The 16420-nt window shown below is 46.1% G+C and overlaps 1 protein-coding gene across 8 annotated transcripts in view; it reads left to right on the top strand.

The window, feature by feature from the left end:
• The window catches only part of LOC135107509 (cell surface glycoprotein 1-like), a 197507-nt gene that overhangs the window by 121346 nt on the left and 59741 nt on the right, over positions 1 to 16420 (top strand). For 2 of the 8 annotated variants that reach the window (XR_010271798.1, XM_064017463.1), the window contains exons 1-2: positions 13183 to 13340; positions 14517 to 14715. The exons of 2 other annotated variants lie outside the window; for them this stretch is intronic. The gene's annotated coding sequence lies outside the window, so the exon portion shown is untranslated. Of the gene's footprint in view, positions 1 to 10584; positions 10716 to 12188; positions 12297 to 13182; positions 13341 to 13639; positions 13763 to 14516; positions 14716 to 16420 lie in introns of those variants that run through there. 4 more of the 8 variants (XM_064017464.1, XM_064017466.1, XM_064017465.1 and 1 more) reach the window with 4 other exon arrangements.

The raw sequence follows: 16420 nt of genomic DNA, 5'->3' as shown, positions 1-16420 counted from the left end.
AACATCACCTCGGATATAGTTTATTAATTTGCACCGCTGAAATGTAGGGAATATTTGCTGCCATAATTTTGTGCGTGGACACACACACACACACACACACACACACACACACACACACACACACACACACACACACACACACACACACACACACACACGTAGATGGATACTTTCTATAAATTAATTTCCCAGCGCGATAACTTTTTTTTTTATGCGAGTTTTGAACCGTCGATTCACGGGCGGGCTTACACACACACACACACACACACACACACACACACACACACACACACACACACACACACACACACACACACACACACACACACACACACACACACACACACACACTGTTATGTATTTAAAAAAGAGCTTCATTCAAAATCATTCGAATCATTACAATACTTAACTTGCATGAATAATTATGTTTCATGGGCAGTGAAGCTCTTTTAAATATAACACACACACACACACACACACACACACACACACACACACACACACACACACACACACACACACACACACACACACACACACACACACACACACACACAGGGGCAGAACAGGAACTAACCGGTAATCTGATCATCTAGAAAAAAGTTATTTTTGAAAGGATGCTTGGTTTGCTCCTGGAACTGTGACGGCACTGGCGGTGATGGCGGTAATGATAAAAGTGCATAGTAATAAAATTATTACGAACATTCTATAATTTACGAATTCTGGTCCAGTTCTACTGGACCCTCCTGCACCTGTGATATCCCAGCTCACACCTTCTAGTTTTTCTAACCCTTGAAGGTCATCCTAAGTAATTAGTGTTCTAACACTCGTGACAAGTTCAAAGTTCTAAAGGCGGCCTGTTGCCAACCCAGGCATTGCTAGCATTCCTACTCTGGTGAACGCCTGACCGCCGCCGTGGCCAGTTTCTCTATCGTTGCTGGGGACTGGGGCCACTGTAGGGATGCAGAGGCCATGATTAAGGGTGTTAAGCCCCATACCACGCCACGTTGGCTGATGGTACATTGGTGGGGGAACACATTTAGTATGATTCCTCTCAGTGGACCTGCCTTGTATGGTTGCACCGATCTGTGTGTATCTCCACCAGCCACTGGAGCACGCAGGTCTCACCACGCCAGGGCAGTGTTCCGTTAAAGAGGATGTCGCACACCAAAGGTTCCTTGACACACTCACAGGCACACTCGACCTGTTCATTTGTTATCCTCCTCTTTGTTCTTTGTTTAGCAGAAGGAAAGGGTTGACATGTTCATTCATCATGCATAACTTTGACCTCGGAAGTGACACACACACACACACACACACACACACACACACACACACACACACACACACACACACACACACACACACACACACCACTCATAAGCAGCTAACCTCCCACCCAGCCCTCACCTCTTCCCTCAGTCACTCCCTCCTCCGCCCCACCATCCCTGAGTCACTCCACCCCGGCAGTCTGGCACAACCCATGGCGGCCTCGGCACCACCACCACGTTCACGCCGCACATTCATCACCTCACCAACACTCATAATAATCCTTCAGTGTCACCTTATTCATTATTCATTTTTATATCTTACTTCATTACCAAAGAAAAAAACATTTATACACCTTTATTTATCAGACACAACAATGGTGGCGGTACGTGACTTTCCACAGCAGAACTAGGAAGGAAAAGTAATAGTAATTGCATATGTTTCTATAATACCATATATTTCCTTTTTTTTTTTAAGTCTCACCTCGTTTAGTTTGTTTTTTGCGTCTTGATGTGTATTTTTAGTGTGGCTTTTTTTTTTAGTGTGGTTTTGTTTTCGTGTTTTTTTTTTTACTTTTACTTTTTCTTCGTTTGTTTTTTAGCCTTATTTTTCATTTTCTACTCTTTTTAGCTAAGTACTTTTATTTTGTTTTCCTTTTAGTTTGTCCACTTTTAGTCTAATAACATCCTTTCTTTTTAATTTATGCTATTTAGTCAGTTACTTTTTATTCTAATTATTTATTAGTTTGTAATCTATTTAGTCAGACAATTATTATTTCAAGTTTACATACGAAACAACATGTAAATAAACAAAAACAAAACAGCTTTCCACCATCACCCAAACGTCTAGTGGGTTCTGTTCCTTCGCTCAGGGGAAGAAGAAGAATGTGCAGGGGATGGTGGGGGAGGAAAGGGCAGGGGGGTATTTCCTCTTGCTGGTGACGTCATGCTTGGGAGGGAGGGAGGGAGTGGCAGGTGTGGGGAGTGGCGGACGGACAGGACAGGACATACCGGGGGAGAGAGAGAGAGAGAGAGAGATTAATATCCGTTGGAGTGTTAGGGTGGTGGAGGGATTGTGTGTGTGTGTGTGTGTGTGTGTGTGTGTGTGTGTGTGTGTGTGTGACGTGGTGGTGAAACATTACAGCTATTCAGTATGGTGTTATTTTTGTACAGACACCAGTGAAGAGGAGGGTGGAGTGATGTGTGTATTTCCTGCCCGGAGTCTTGTCTGTGCCCGCTGCTGTCTGTTATGATATCCTGGGACATGTATTCATCCCCATATACTCACACTCCAACTATCCATTTATTTACTCCTCTCAAAAAAGGGTTCTTCCATTAAAATCTCACGTATGGTAATGTTCAACCCCATGATGAATTTTTGCATCCTAATGTAATGTCTCATGAGGGAAATGTACAAGTTAGATAAGTTATGTTTGTGGTGGAAAATTTGGTTTAACTCAACGGTATGCAGTCTTTCCTTCCACTGTTGTGTTTGTGAAGCCATGTGGAGTTTCACAGGGGGAATTTACTCTTATCACCATACTTGAAGATATGATAAAGAAAAGTGGTGCAACTGAAGTAAATTACACTATAAAGAAATAGATCATGGGTCAGCATAAATGTATAGACGTGTGTTATACAGGGATTGTATTTGTACGTTTGAAAGCTTCTTGCATCCTTCCGTATGTTCTTGTGTTCTTCAGCCGTAAGGAGATGGAGGTAGTGGTGAGGAAAAGTAATCGGAGGTTAGAAGAAAGTGACAACTGCCCGTAACAAGTAATAATAAGTGTTGTATATCTTTGTTCGTGTCAGTCTCTTTTTTTTTTTTTTTTTTTTTTTTTTACGTTTCAAGGATTTTCTCAATTTTTACTTATGGTGATTTGTTATATCCTCTTTAACACATTATTACATATATGTTTATTTATTTATTATTTTTACTTCAGTATATATTTATCTATTTACGCTTACTGTGATATGGGAATTTTCACATTTTACTTTCCCTTCTATATTCTTTTCTTCGTATGTATACATAAAGTAGTGTATTGTTTCCTATCTACGCGTCCCTCCAGGTTAAACAAAGGTCTGTGTAAGGCACGTATTTTTAAACCCGTTGTTCTCTCATCAGGCCTATTTTCAAACGCCGCAGGGATGACAGGTCGAACTTTCATGAATGTTTTCCCTATTGATGGTGTAGAATCCTCTGTAAACCATCGCTAGTCACAAAAAATAACCCTGAAAACTTCAATGACTTCCACTAGAGGCCGTTTGATGTGCGGCAGGACACCAGGAAATGTTTGAGAATACGAGTAAGAATACAGATCCCTAGAAACCACTTTTGTAATATACTCTTCTCTTCTTTCCTCGTGCTTTGCTTCACATTATTACCTTTTCATCCAACATCCCATACGTACAGTCACTTGCTAGGCCGCTGATTGGAACCCGCACAGTTTAGTTCCGTTCTCCTCCTTCCTTTGTATTCATTTGTGTTCCTCCTCCTCTCCTTCTTCTCCTCCTCCTACTTCCCTTATCCCACCCCCCGTCCCCCATGCCCTTATTTCCCTCAGCTGCTCCTCCGTCATCGTAACTTTGAAGTCTCTCTGAACCCCAAAGATTAGTGTCGTGCCAACTCATCTTCACGATCCCTCAATCTTGATCTTACTCATTTTCTCATACTCACCGTCCTCAATTTAGTCCGTGCCGTCATTTAGCTAACAAGTAATTTTCCTGACCCCTTTTCTTTCTTCTCATTCTTACTTTTATTCTTCGTTTCCTTCTTCCCTTTTTTTTCTTTGTTGTTGTTGTTATTGTTGTTGTTGTTGTTTATCTTCTCCCTTCTTTTCTTCTTCTTCTTCTTCTTCTCTTCTTCTTCTTCTTCTTCTTCTCCTTCTTCTCTCTTCTTCTTCTTCATTAGTGTTACGTGCTTATTTAGCATATTTATAATCACTCGTGTCATATAATCATCATCATCATCATCATCATCATCATCTTCATCACCACCACCACCACCACCACCACCACCACCACCACCACCACCACCACCCTCATCATCGTCGTCATTATCGTCTTCGCCATCATCATTATTAGTTCCATCACCACCACCGCTCTTCACTTCTCGCCTCGCACCAAGGAAGGGAGCTTTTGGGCTTGTACCAGGGCACTGTGAGGCCATACGAAGATTCTGGCAGTGCCGGAGACCAAGGCTGGGTGAGATTCTTCTTTGTTACGCAACGTGACTGTTTTTGTGCCCGCCAGCCAGTCACGCTCTGCAGCTCCCTTCCTTCCTTCACACAGTGACTGAAATGCTCGGTTTTGTGAAGGCTAAAAAGGAATTACACTCGACACCTTGAATTCCTGAGATATTTTGGTATACCTGCAGACAGTAGTAGTAGTAGTAGTAGTAGTAGTAGTAGTAGTAGTAGTAGTAGTAGTAGTAGGTGACAAAAGTTATGTTTCAAGATAGTCATAGTATTTTAAGAAAATTGCTTGGAGTATTTAATAGAAAATTAGACAAAATTATACAGCGTTAATGAAGAGGGATGCTAAGAGAACAACGATACTATAAATACACAAGGACTGCCACGTATAGCCGTACTGCTTAACTACAACTTTTCTTATATTTCTTTTCTAATGTATTGTATGCACTAATCAATCTTTTTCTTTCTTTCAGGTAAGTGTCGCACAAACCCTGCCATTCCTAACAGCTGTGGTGGTGAGTATAGCAACAGTGAGTTTCGTGAGTGGTGGGTGTGGCGGGTGTCGGGGAGAGAGTAATCGGTCTGCTGCTGCTGCTGCTGCTGCTGGTGCTTTCACTATGCCTTGGGTAGGGTTATGATATATGCAAACCTTCATTACTCGGAACCTGTTGAGGAAAAGTGTGTAAATAGATAGGATGTGTGTGTGTGTGTGTGTGTGTGTGTGTGTGTGTGTGTGTGTGTGTGTGTGTGTGTGTGTGTGTGTGTGTGTAGTTGAAGGACATCATCCGAGCTTTACAGAAAGTTTTTTTTTTTTTTTTCTCATTTCTGTTCACCTTTTTCTCAAGTTGGTTTATTACATTCCTTGCATCTGTCTCCTCTTCTTCGTGTCTATTTCAGGTATTTTTATTGTTATGTAGGAAAGTGTACTGTTTCATTTTTATTTATCTGTTTTTACCTTTTTTTTTATCGTTCAAACATTCCCCTTTTCTCATATTCTTGCTTCCTATCCAAGTATGTAGCGTCTCTCTCTCTCTCTCTCTCTCTCTCTCTCTCTCTCTCTCTCTCTCTCTCTCTCTCTCTCTCTCTCTCTCTCTCTCTCTCTCTCTCTCTCTCTCTCTCTCTCTCTCTCTCTCTCTCTCTCTCTCTCTCTCTCTCTCTCTCTCTATCTGTGTGTGTGTGTGTGTGTGTGTGTGTGTGTGTGTGTGTGTGTGTGTGTGTGTGTGTGTGTGTGTGTGTGTGTGTGTGTGTGTGTGTGTGTGTGTGTGTGTGCGGGCGTCACAGTAGGATGGGATGAAGCAAGCAAGCAAGCCAGTACAGCTGCTTCATCCAAGTGGTGATGAGGGCAATGAACGACTTTTCCTATTCCTTAATCCGTCCGCAATTGAGCCAAACCGGTTGACTTGAGCAGCTCACATCAAACTCTCCTTTTGTCTGCGTGCTTGAATAGTGTTTTTTTTTTTTTTTTTTTTTTTCCCTATATCAGGACGGCGAGGTCGACTGAAAGTGGTTTTGGTTTGCGGGGATTTGGAAAGACAGTCACTTACTCATAAGCCTGACGACGGTTGATTCGGTAATAGATCTGCGATTATCGACCACTGGGGGCGGGTTGGGTGGGGGCTGTGGGGAGTGATTTTAAGGTTTCGAAAGGTGGATGGGAGGGTAGAGGGATTAAGACCGCGGATAGACCCTGGCTGTTGCTATATTGATCTTTTATTTGCCTTTGAGTTCAAGCGACACGAAATACAATATGCATGGGTTATCTGCCGCAAACACCCATACATAATACATTGTATTTAGAGACATCTTTTGTGTTGCGCAATTTTCAAAAGGGAGGAATGACATTTTGACATGTGGGGGAAAGGCTGCATGGGACAGGAAAGGTTGAAAAGCAACGAGGGATATTGCCATGCCCTAGAGAGAGAGAGAGAGAGAGAGAGAGAGAGAGAGAGAGAGAGAGAGAGAGAGAGAGAGAGAGATTTAACCCTTTCACTTGATACGAGAGAATTATCATCATCATATGCAATGTATGAAATCTTTATAAGCATCTGCAAGAAAGTTAAAGGTGAAAAAAATTGATTTTGCAGTCTCTACCCAGTGTAAAGATTGCATGTGGCTATAGAGCAAGTAAAGATGTCTCAGAGTGATTGGTCATTAGGGAAAGGTGTACCAAGTGGCAGTCAGAACGAAACATTAAAACGTCACCTTTTAGAAATACAAGAGTTAACGTTTAAAAATTTGACGTAGCATCAGAGAAAAATCACATACACATTTACAAAAACCAACACCACCATTTCTCTGCGTGTTATGTAAGTGTAGGGGGAAAATATTTAACCTTCATCCTTCCTTTGTTTTAAATAATGTACGACAAGTTACGGTACTAGGACCACTACAGGGATGGCCAGGTGTGTGCGGGGAAAAAATAAACAAGTAGGTGAAAAGCAGGAAGGTGAGAGTGGCAGGCGTGAAGGAAGAAGATGGATAAGTGTAAGAGAGAGAGAGAGAGAGAGAGAGAGAGAGAGAGAGAGAGAGAGAGAGAGAGAGAGAGAGAGAGAGAGAGAGAGAGAGAGAGAGAGAGAGAGAACGATGGAGTGCCAACTTTAAGGAAGAGAGAAAACAAGGGAAGAGAAAGGGAAGGGTGGGGGGAGGGGATCTAGACGTGAGGGAGGAGTTCGAGGAGGTGGAGAGGAAAAACTATGAGCAGCGGGGTGAATAAGTGCCATGAGTGGAGTGTGAGGGAGGGGAAAACGCCACTTACTCACCGGGTTTTTTGCCCGCATCACAATATAAAAACCTTGATGACAGCAGACAGAGAGCGGCCTACCCACCTGCTTACTCTGTCTATCCTATCTATCCATTCACGACACACACACACACACACACACACACACACACACACACACACACACACACACACACACACACACACACACACACACACACACACACACACACACACACACACACACACACACACACACACACACACACACACACACACACAGGAAATGCTACATATTCTCTATAAAATCCAAATATATTCACTTTTTTTTTTTTTTTACCTTCAAACTCGTAAATTAACAGACTCGTGTAGAGATATATTCATTACACCTCAATCTATCAACAATAATACCCTCAGACCACAATGTATCCTATGTCTACTTTATGTTGTGTCTATCTGCCTTGCTCGCTCGATGTTGTCTTGCAGTTAATTCCAGATGGGTGTGTTTCTTATCATCGCCTTGTCATCGCCACGCAGGATAGTCGAGTGGCCGTGGTTGGTCCACTCATGAGGCGCCGTGCTTGAGTGTGTCGACGTTTAGCTCTAATCTCTTTAAAAGGAAGTCGCCACTTGGAGTAGGTGATTAGTTGCTGGGGGAGGAATTATTATTATTATTATTATTATTATTATTATTATTATTATTATTATTATTATTATTATTAATATATTTTTGTTGTTGTTGTTGTTTTTGGTGGTGGTGGTGGTGGTGGTGGTGGTGGTGGTGGTGGTGGTGGTGTTGCTGCTGCTGCCTCTGTTTTGTTTTTTTTCGATAATGTTATTAACTAAAATGACCGTAATTTCTGTAATCTAAATATAAGAGAGAGAGAGAGAGAGAGAGAGAGAGAGAGAGAGAGAGAGAGAGAGAGAGAGAGAGAGAGAGAGAGAGAATGGTGTGTGCATAGATGGGGACAAGCCAGGCCCCCTAGAGGTAACAACAGACTGCCGTGCCCTTGATGGCGTGCCTGCCGGGAGCAAGTGACACAGTGACCAGGGTAGGGGTAGCGGGACCTGCAGCTCGCCGGCGGGTCATGCAAGGAAGGGTGAAGGGACCGGGTTAGCAGCAGCAGCAGGGCAGAGGTGAGGTGGTGGTGGAGGTGTTGGGATGACAGGGGCGGCAGCTGACGCGGCGAGGGGCTCAAGTTACTGGACGGCGCACACACACACACACACACACACACACACACACACACACACACACACACACACACACACACACACACACACACACAGACACACACACACACACACACCATATCCTGTAACCGTATCGCTATGGTCCTTGCAATGAAGTCTTAGAAATAGAAGAAAGTGTTTTTCATTGTTTTATTGGTGTCAGTCCATATTGCTGACAAGTAGACACCTGTGTTGCCGTACTGATGTTGTCTGGCCACGACTTGATATAGAAACATAATTTTTTTTTTATTTTAGAATCCTGTTTAGTTATGTAAAACTTGAGCTTTAATGTTACTGGCGGCCTTGACATTTTGTTTGCATAGAACCCTTCGCTCCCTACCCCCTCGGGGTCTCTCTCTCTCTCTCTCTCTCTCTCTCTCTCTCTCTCTCTCTCTCTCTCTCTCTCTCTCTCTCTCTCTCTCTCTCTCTCTCTCTCTCTCTCTCTCTCTCTCTCTCTCTCTCTCTCTCTCTCTCTCTCTCTCGAGTGCAGTGCAGTTAGTCGAGGAATTGGGTAAGGTTTCATCAACCATTAGAGTCGATTAATAATAATTGAATGTACACTGAGTGCACTGGTAGGGCCGCCGAACACCTGGCTACTGGCTGCCGGCTGGGTCAGGTGAGGAGGGCAGGGCGGGAATCTGAGGTCGCATGGCGATGGCTGCTGACGAGGCTAATTAATTAAGCTGCCTTTTTATTACCTGCTTGAATTTCACATTGGTGGAGAGTGACGCATCAGCATAACGAGCTGGCAGCCAAGACAAAAAAAAAAAAAGTGGATAAAGGACGTGTACGTGTGTGGGGGTGGGGGATTGAAGGGAGAGGAGCGCGAGGTAGTTTACCTGGATGTGTGGACTCTAAGTGAAGCGGTTGTGTAGATTCAGGAGTAAAAGAAAGAGGAAACGAAGTGGCATCTGACGACAGGAAGAAAGGGAAGACCGATGGCGGGAGGAGGACTATAGAGTGGAGCGGAAGTAGCGGTGAGGCGAAACGGGAAGACAAGCAGCCATCTCGTCCACAGCGGCTCAGTGACCCTAATGGCTGCTTGTGTGAGGTGATGCACATCCTGTCAGCAGTGAAGCTCAGCGCCTCCGAGTGCTTGGCGTGCGTGGCGCCGGCAGCGAACACCGCCCCCCTCGCCGCCTGCCTTATCGTGCCATCCCCCTCACACTGCGGGGTGACGGAGGGCACGCTTTCACCAGCCTTGGCCAATGACTTCCACGGGATGTGCTTGGAGCAGTTTGCTGAGTGTGATGTATACACCAGCCGTTAGAAATGTGCGCCTTGAATACATGAGTTGTTCAGCTTTGTGTTTGCACATCATCTGGGAATTGAAGCACGAACGATAAAAAAAAGCCTAGCAACTAATGCTGTGGTTATGATAACGGATAATGGGCAGATAGCATCAAGATTACACAAAGCATACTCTTTTATAGCTGTGTGTGTGTGTGTGTGTGTGTGTGTGTGCATAAGAGCAGCAGGCAGTAGGGCAGCGGAAAGAGGGAAGCTGTGGCGGCGCTGCGAGGGCTGTCTCCCCTGCGATAGCATTAATGACTTTAGATAGAGTTTTCCGTAGGGAACGAGCGTCCAGCTGCCTAACTGCGTGCTTGGGGGAGGCGGGGGTCGCTGACGACAGTGATGAGGAGGAGAAAGCGAAGGAGGGAGAAAACAGGGAAATGGGAAGTAAAGAGAAAGGAGAACAGGAAACGAGGAGGAGGAGAAGGAAGAGGAAGAGGAAGAGGAGTTATTGCCATATTAAAGTAAATGGATTTATATATAACCGTAACCCAGTCTCTCTCTCTCTCTCTCTCTCTCTCTCTCTCTCTCTCTCTCTCTCTCTCTCTCTCTCTCTCTCTCTCTCTCTCTCTCTCTCTCTCTCTCTCTCTCTCTCTCTCTCTCATCGACAATGATAACAATTTTTTGTCTTTCTGTTACTGCTTCTTATCTCCAATCCATTCTTCACACACACACACACACACACACACACACACACACACACACACACACACACACACACACACACACACACACACACACACACACACACCGTCACCATCAAGAGGCCAGTGTTCCTCGCACCTCCTATCGCCTCACCACTCACTGTTGTGCTGCTCACCACGCAGATGATAAACCCGGCGTAGCGACAGACGCCCACCACCACCACCATCACCACAGGCCACCCTCACTCAGCCGTCAGCGCTGTGGTCTGCTTCCGGCTCCAAGCACGCTCCCTGGTTTACAAGGGGGGAGGAGGGGGAGTTAGGCCCGGCTTCCGTAGGGACCCGACACGGACCGCAGCACGAGGTGATGGACCACGCCCCTTTGGTGATGCATTTGTTGTGTTCAGTGTTTCGTTCATGACTAATTACTTGAAAAAGTGGCACTGTTTTTACCCAGACATCTGTTCTCTTACTCTCTCCTGGGCTCACTTACTCATTCTAGTGAAAGCAAAACTTGAAAGAAAACTCACGTATATTGTATTTTATTTATAGCTCCCCATGCTTCTCAGTCATTGGAGAGAAGCAGTGTTTCTATCCACTCAGTTACTTTGTCATTCACCCGTGGGTAAAAAAAAAAAATTTTTAATACAAATTCATGTATAGATTTTTTTTCCCCAAAGATGTTTTCTAGTGTGTGAAAGAGCGGCGGTGCTTGTATGGAGGTATCCACGCACACTTTCTCACTCTCTCCTGAACGAGAAATAAAAACAATCACATCAGGCCGTGCATTGTGTGTAGTTTCTCTCGAGAGTGATTCCCAGTCAGTGAAAAGGCGGCTGTGTTTTTATTGAGAGAGAAAAAATAACGCGTATATCAAGATGCCACTCGTGTGAAATAGTACCTCCCAATCTGACAATCTGAGGGCGTCGTAACCTTCACGAGTGACAAGGCACAGAGGACTGGTAGGTCGGTGGGAGGTGGAGGTGGTGGGGATGGTGATTCTATTGAACATTATTGGTGGTGGAGATAGTGTTGGCGGCTCGGAGGGGAAGCAGTGGTTGGAGGTGAAAGAGGAGACGAAGAAGACGGCCAGTGGTGCCAATGTTTAGTCTGGAAAGTTGAAGGATGCTTTTGCTTACGTGGTCATGTTAGTGGAAACTGCTGATGCTTGTCATGCTGTTGTGATGATTGTGGTGTGACCGTTGTTTTTTAACAGCGCAAGTAGAAGTAGTAGTAGTAGTAGTAGTAGTAGTTGTTGTAGTAGCAGAAATAAATTGCAGTACAGTAGTAGGAGCAAAAACTCGGGAAATACTATATGATGTGATGACGGAATATGTAGGCGGTGATGGAAGTGGTAATAATGGTAGTAATAATTGTAGTAATGGTAGAGGCGGCGGCGGCAGCGTTCCCGCCCCCTGACTCACGCGACTATCATCAGCCTGATAACTCATGGCGCCGTGCTGTGTAAGGTTGACGTGCAGGTTGGTGTTGTGTTCACTCAGCTGCCTAAATGTTTACACGGCTCGCCTCGGGTATAGCGAAGTGGCCTTGGTCTCTCCGCCAGACGCGTCTCATGGCGCTAACTACGGTGATATGGGCTCATTGCTTCCATGATAATTGGAGGGTTTCTCATACGGCGACGGAATGAGAACACCGGTGTTCATCAGGATAAAAGCCAAGCTTCCCCGTCCCTCCTTCATCCCTCCCCCGCCAGTGTTGGGTTCCCGCTCTTAGTCATCGACACACAGTTGCCAAATTCAAGGTTTCCGTCTGCAGCTCCTCCTCGGCACATGACATCAGATAAGTCGCGCTGTGTTATCTCATACACAGAGAGAGGGAGTTTTACGGAAGGTTTTGCACCACGGGATCAGTAATGAGCTGGGAGGCGTGAGTGGCGGTCTGTTGCATTCCGATCGTTTCCTTTGGCAACCGGCGAGAAGGCGAGGTACGCACAAGAGCGAGGGAGTAGCAGGAGGAAGTAGTGTTGTCGTCCTTACGCGCCCTCTCATCGGCCCCTCTTCCTCTCTCCGGCTCCCATGATGCAACGCGGGGAAAACTCATGTGTAACGACCCAAGCCGCCATGTGCGCGTGCGGTCTGGTCGCTGACTACATTGCAGTCTGTTCATGGCGGGGTAGGGATGCTTATCGATGGGTAATGACTGATGGGAATATTAAGGTGCCACGGTGCATGCATTGGTAAATACCTTTGGGCAAGCGTGACCCTCGACCTCAGGGTGAAGACTGCCGGCTGATATGACCCTTCGTGAGACACCTTTACTTTCTTGGAAGGGCTGGGTCTGTCCTCTAATGATTTTTTTTTTTTTTTTTTAAGGGAAAGGTGAGGCAGAAAGGATCGTAGAAGGGGATGACCACCGCAGGCAGGTGTGGGAGAGCCAGAAACTCGCTCACGTGTAAAAGCCGGGAAATTAGAGAAGAGAAGGAAGAGGGAGTGTTGATTTGAGCAGCATAACAGAACAATGGGGCAAGTGTTGGTCGAGTGGAAGAGTGTTGGCCGAACTTGTGCTAGCAGAGGCCAGTCAGGAAGGAATGCTTGTTGGTGCAGTGCTTGAGTAAGTGAATCACCAATTTATTAGGAGGTGCAAGGTGGTTAGGTAACTTTATCAGTCTTCGTCAGCTGTCACTAGCACTGGATGCGAGCGTGGCGGTGTGTTCATCCCAGTGCAAGTGAGTGCGTGATCATTCTGAAGCAGGTGGTGGGCGTGATTGTGATCTCTCAGAAAGTATGTGTGGTTTGAGCTGCAGGAACGAGTGTGGTTTAAGGAGGAGGAGGAGCCGTGGTCGGCCGGGAGGGCTGATCCCGCCGCTGGCTGCTCCTTCCCTCATCCAAAGCCGCGACGCCGCCCGCGGGTCTGTGGCTCGCCAGTCAGTGGCGTGGCGCCCACCACAGCGTTACTCTCCTCGCTCCTCCTCTGCCAACGACCTACACCCCTCACGGGTTCACATAGCAGAGTTGTTCTGAAACTTGTGGTGAGCTGCGCCAGTGAGGCTGTGAGGCTGAGGCTGTGTTGTGCTGTGAGGCTCCGCCGCTCGCCGTCTAGCGGGCGCCGGTTACCGTTAACTTTTTTGTTGGAGATACTAGTTCCCAGCAACAAACTTTGTAATATTTGTTATTATGGTGTCAAACTTAAATATAATTGGATATAGTGTTGTGAAAAAAAAAAAAAAGCTGAGAAGAGGCCATTGAGAAGTGTCATGTATGGGTGGTGGTGAGATGTGACGGACGTGGTGTGGATCTAGTAATGGGGAGCGGGATCTGGGCGTGACTGAGGGGGTGAGGTGTGACTCAAGCGGCATGACTCACATGCAGCCGCAGTCACCACAGCTTCCCTCAGTCTGGTCGCCCGCCGAGCTGTACGTATAGGGTAGTAGGAAATGGAGAAAGTGGCTCGGTTAGTCCTAAATGTCAGGCACCAGCCATATAAGGCTTACCAGCGCCAGACGAGGGAATTTGGTTTTCTGTTTGAAAGTTGTCACACCCTTTCGTCTGTCAGGCGACAAGGGAGGCCGGGCCGGCACTGCATGAGGTGCGCGTGAACACAGAGGCCGGTGAGCCGTGAGCCGTACCCACGTGGTCTTGTGGGAGAAAGGGTGTTGATAAATTATTGAGTGGTATGTGTGGAGTCCGGGCCGGTGCAGAGGATGAGTGAAGTGTTGGAAGGAGAGAGGCAGCGGATGCCCTCGAGGGATGACGTGAGTGGCGGGATGGACGAGTGAGTGTTGCTGCGTGGCTGTCACTGTGAAGGAGCGTGAGTGTGAGAGGAGTGTGATGGGGCCTTCCACAGGTTATGAGTAAATGTATTTTGGGCCGCTGAGTCTGTGAGATGTGAAAAGAAGGCGTGGTGACCCTCGTCTGATAGTGGGTGTGGCCAAGGGAGGGGGAGCACTGAGGAGCCCGGGGGAAGTTGCCTCGCCCTTTCCGACTCCCCACACCACCACCCTCCCGCCCCTCCCCGCCCTCTCTCTCCACCCGGCGGCCAGATGCTGATGTAATCACCCGAGGTCGTCCCGCGACTCATTGTGCCCTGGAGGGGAGTGGTTGTACACGCATGCGCCGGCCTCGTTACACGGCACCACCGGCCATAGTTTAGGGTGCTTTTCCCGGTCCAGTCATTAGAGTAAAGGTGGCAACTACATTTTTTACAGAACAGGTTATAGCTCATAAAGTTGTTGAGTCAAGTGAACGTTGAAACCCGTGAGGTGTGCGCGAGTCCTCCATAGTTCACGAGAAAACGACCCTTCCAAGACTACAAGCGCCGGCCGGTCAGTCCCTAGCTGGCCCTCGTGGTGCCTCCAAGGCCTCCCCGCTGTAGCTGCTCCCTCGCCCCTCTCATCCCGGTCCCAGGTGAGTACAGCCCGGCGTGGAGGGAAGGCTTCTGGCTGCCTCTTTACACCAGTCTTAGTGTGGCCACAATAGCCTGATTGTAGTTGTATTACGTCAAGGGATTTTATGCGTTCATATCTTAATAGTCGTAACTTATATTTTGTACACCGTCTACAGCCAAGCACGGTGCGAGTTAAGCTCCATTTGAAACTCTTCTTTGTTAGTCCCTGCAGTCTTAGCCGTCGTTCACTCAGTGTCAGGATTTCTGATAGCTACACGCATTCATTCTTAGTCACACACTCTCATGTCCTCTCTCATTTATCGCCGCGTCGCTGCTGGCTCCAGATAGCAGTGCCAACACGTGGAGCGAGGCCGCCCTAACACACTGGTGGGCGGGTCCTGTCACACGTACTGATGTGTTTGTTGACAGTCGCTACCCCTCACCTGAGCTCCTCTGTGTCCCTCCCTCGCCTGGTGGCCTACTTGTCACCTGGTGAAGAGAGAGAGAGAGAGAGAGAGAGAGAGAGAGAGAGAGAGAGAGAGAGAGAGAGAGAGAGAGAGACACTATCCATTTTTTATTATTATTATTATTATTATTATTATTATTATTATTATTGTTGTTGTTGTTGTTGTTGTTGTTGTTGTTGTTGTTGTTGTTGTTGTTGTTGTTGTGGTGGTGGTGGTTTCATTACTATACTATTACTACTACTACACTGCTATCATCATCATCATCATCATCAGCAGCAGCAGCAGCAGCAGGTTGTGGTGGTGGTGAATTCCAATCCATTTCAAGACGCAGCTTTCCAAAGAACAGAACATTTGATGTTGATTCTGAACTTATCTTTCATTTCTTTTTTTTTCCTTCTTCTTTCTTTCTTTTCTCTTTTTTCTTCATCCAGAACTGAATGGGAGGACTGGACACAAAACACGTTTTTTTTTCTTTCGTGCGCAACTTGGAAAAAAAATTATATGCAAAGAGAGATACGGTAATTCAGTAATGAATTCTACAATTGTGCGTAGATTTTATGTAAAGAACAAAAGTTAATGAATGAACTCGCCGACTCAGTAATTGACTACATGTAACTAGATTCTGTATTGAATCATTTTAACCAAGCCTCGCACTTTGATTGTGTACGGATTATACGTAAACGCAGAAGAAACAAGAGATAGAAGCCCGAGATTGTAATGACTGACCATGTACCAAGATTGTATGCAAGAATATTTTTTAAAACTTCGACATTTCAATAAACAAATAAATACGTAGATACAACGCATGCTGAGTATTAACAAATGAATAAATAGTCCAACAATTTGACGACTAACTATACCATGATGCGCAGATTGCATATACAAACATTAGTTCACAATTTTCAGTCCTGCAACATGACTTACTGCTGGTCATGCATGTATCGCGCTAATCCGTGCTTCCGTCACGCTTACACGGCCACGGATGAGGGAACAGCACAACACAGCACACCACAGCACAGCACAGCACAGCACAGTGACCCGGGTGGTGCTACTGGAAAATAGGTGGATGAATTACATGGAAGCTGCGTGAATGGAGGCAATAATGGAAGAAGGGTGGATGAAGTAGTATGAATGGCATGTGTGGAAGTGGAGGTAATAAGTGTGTTAGGTAGGTTGAATGAGGTGCTGGTGGTGCTGGTGCTAGTGGTGGTTATGTGGAGCGAGAGGGTTGCGTGAGTGAGTGGATGGAGGTGTGGGT

The sequence above is a fragment of the Scylla paramamosain genome, chromosome 15 (genome assembly GCF_035594125.1).
Source record: "Scylla paramamosain isolate STU-SP2022 chromosome 15, ASM3559412v1, whole genome shotgun sequence".
Lineage (NCBI taxonomy): Eukaryota > Metazoa > Arthropoda > Malacostraca > Decapoda > Portunidae > Scylla > Scylla paramamosain.
The sequence above is the reverse complement of the archived record's forward strand: the minus strand, read 5'-3'. Positions and strand labels throughout refer to the sequence as shown.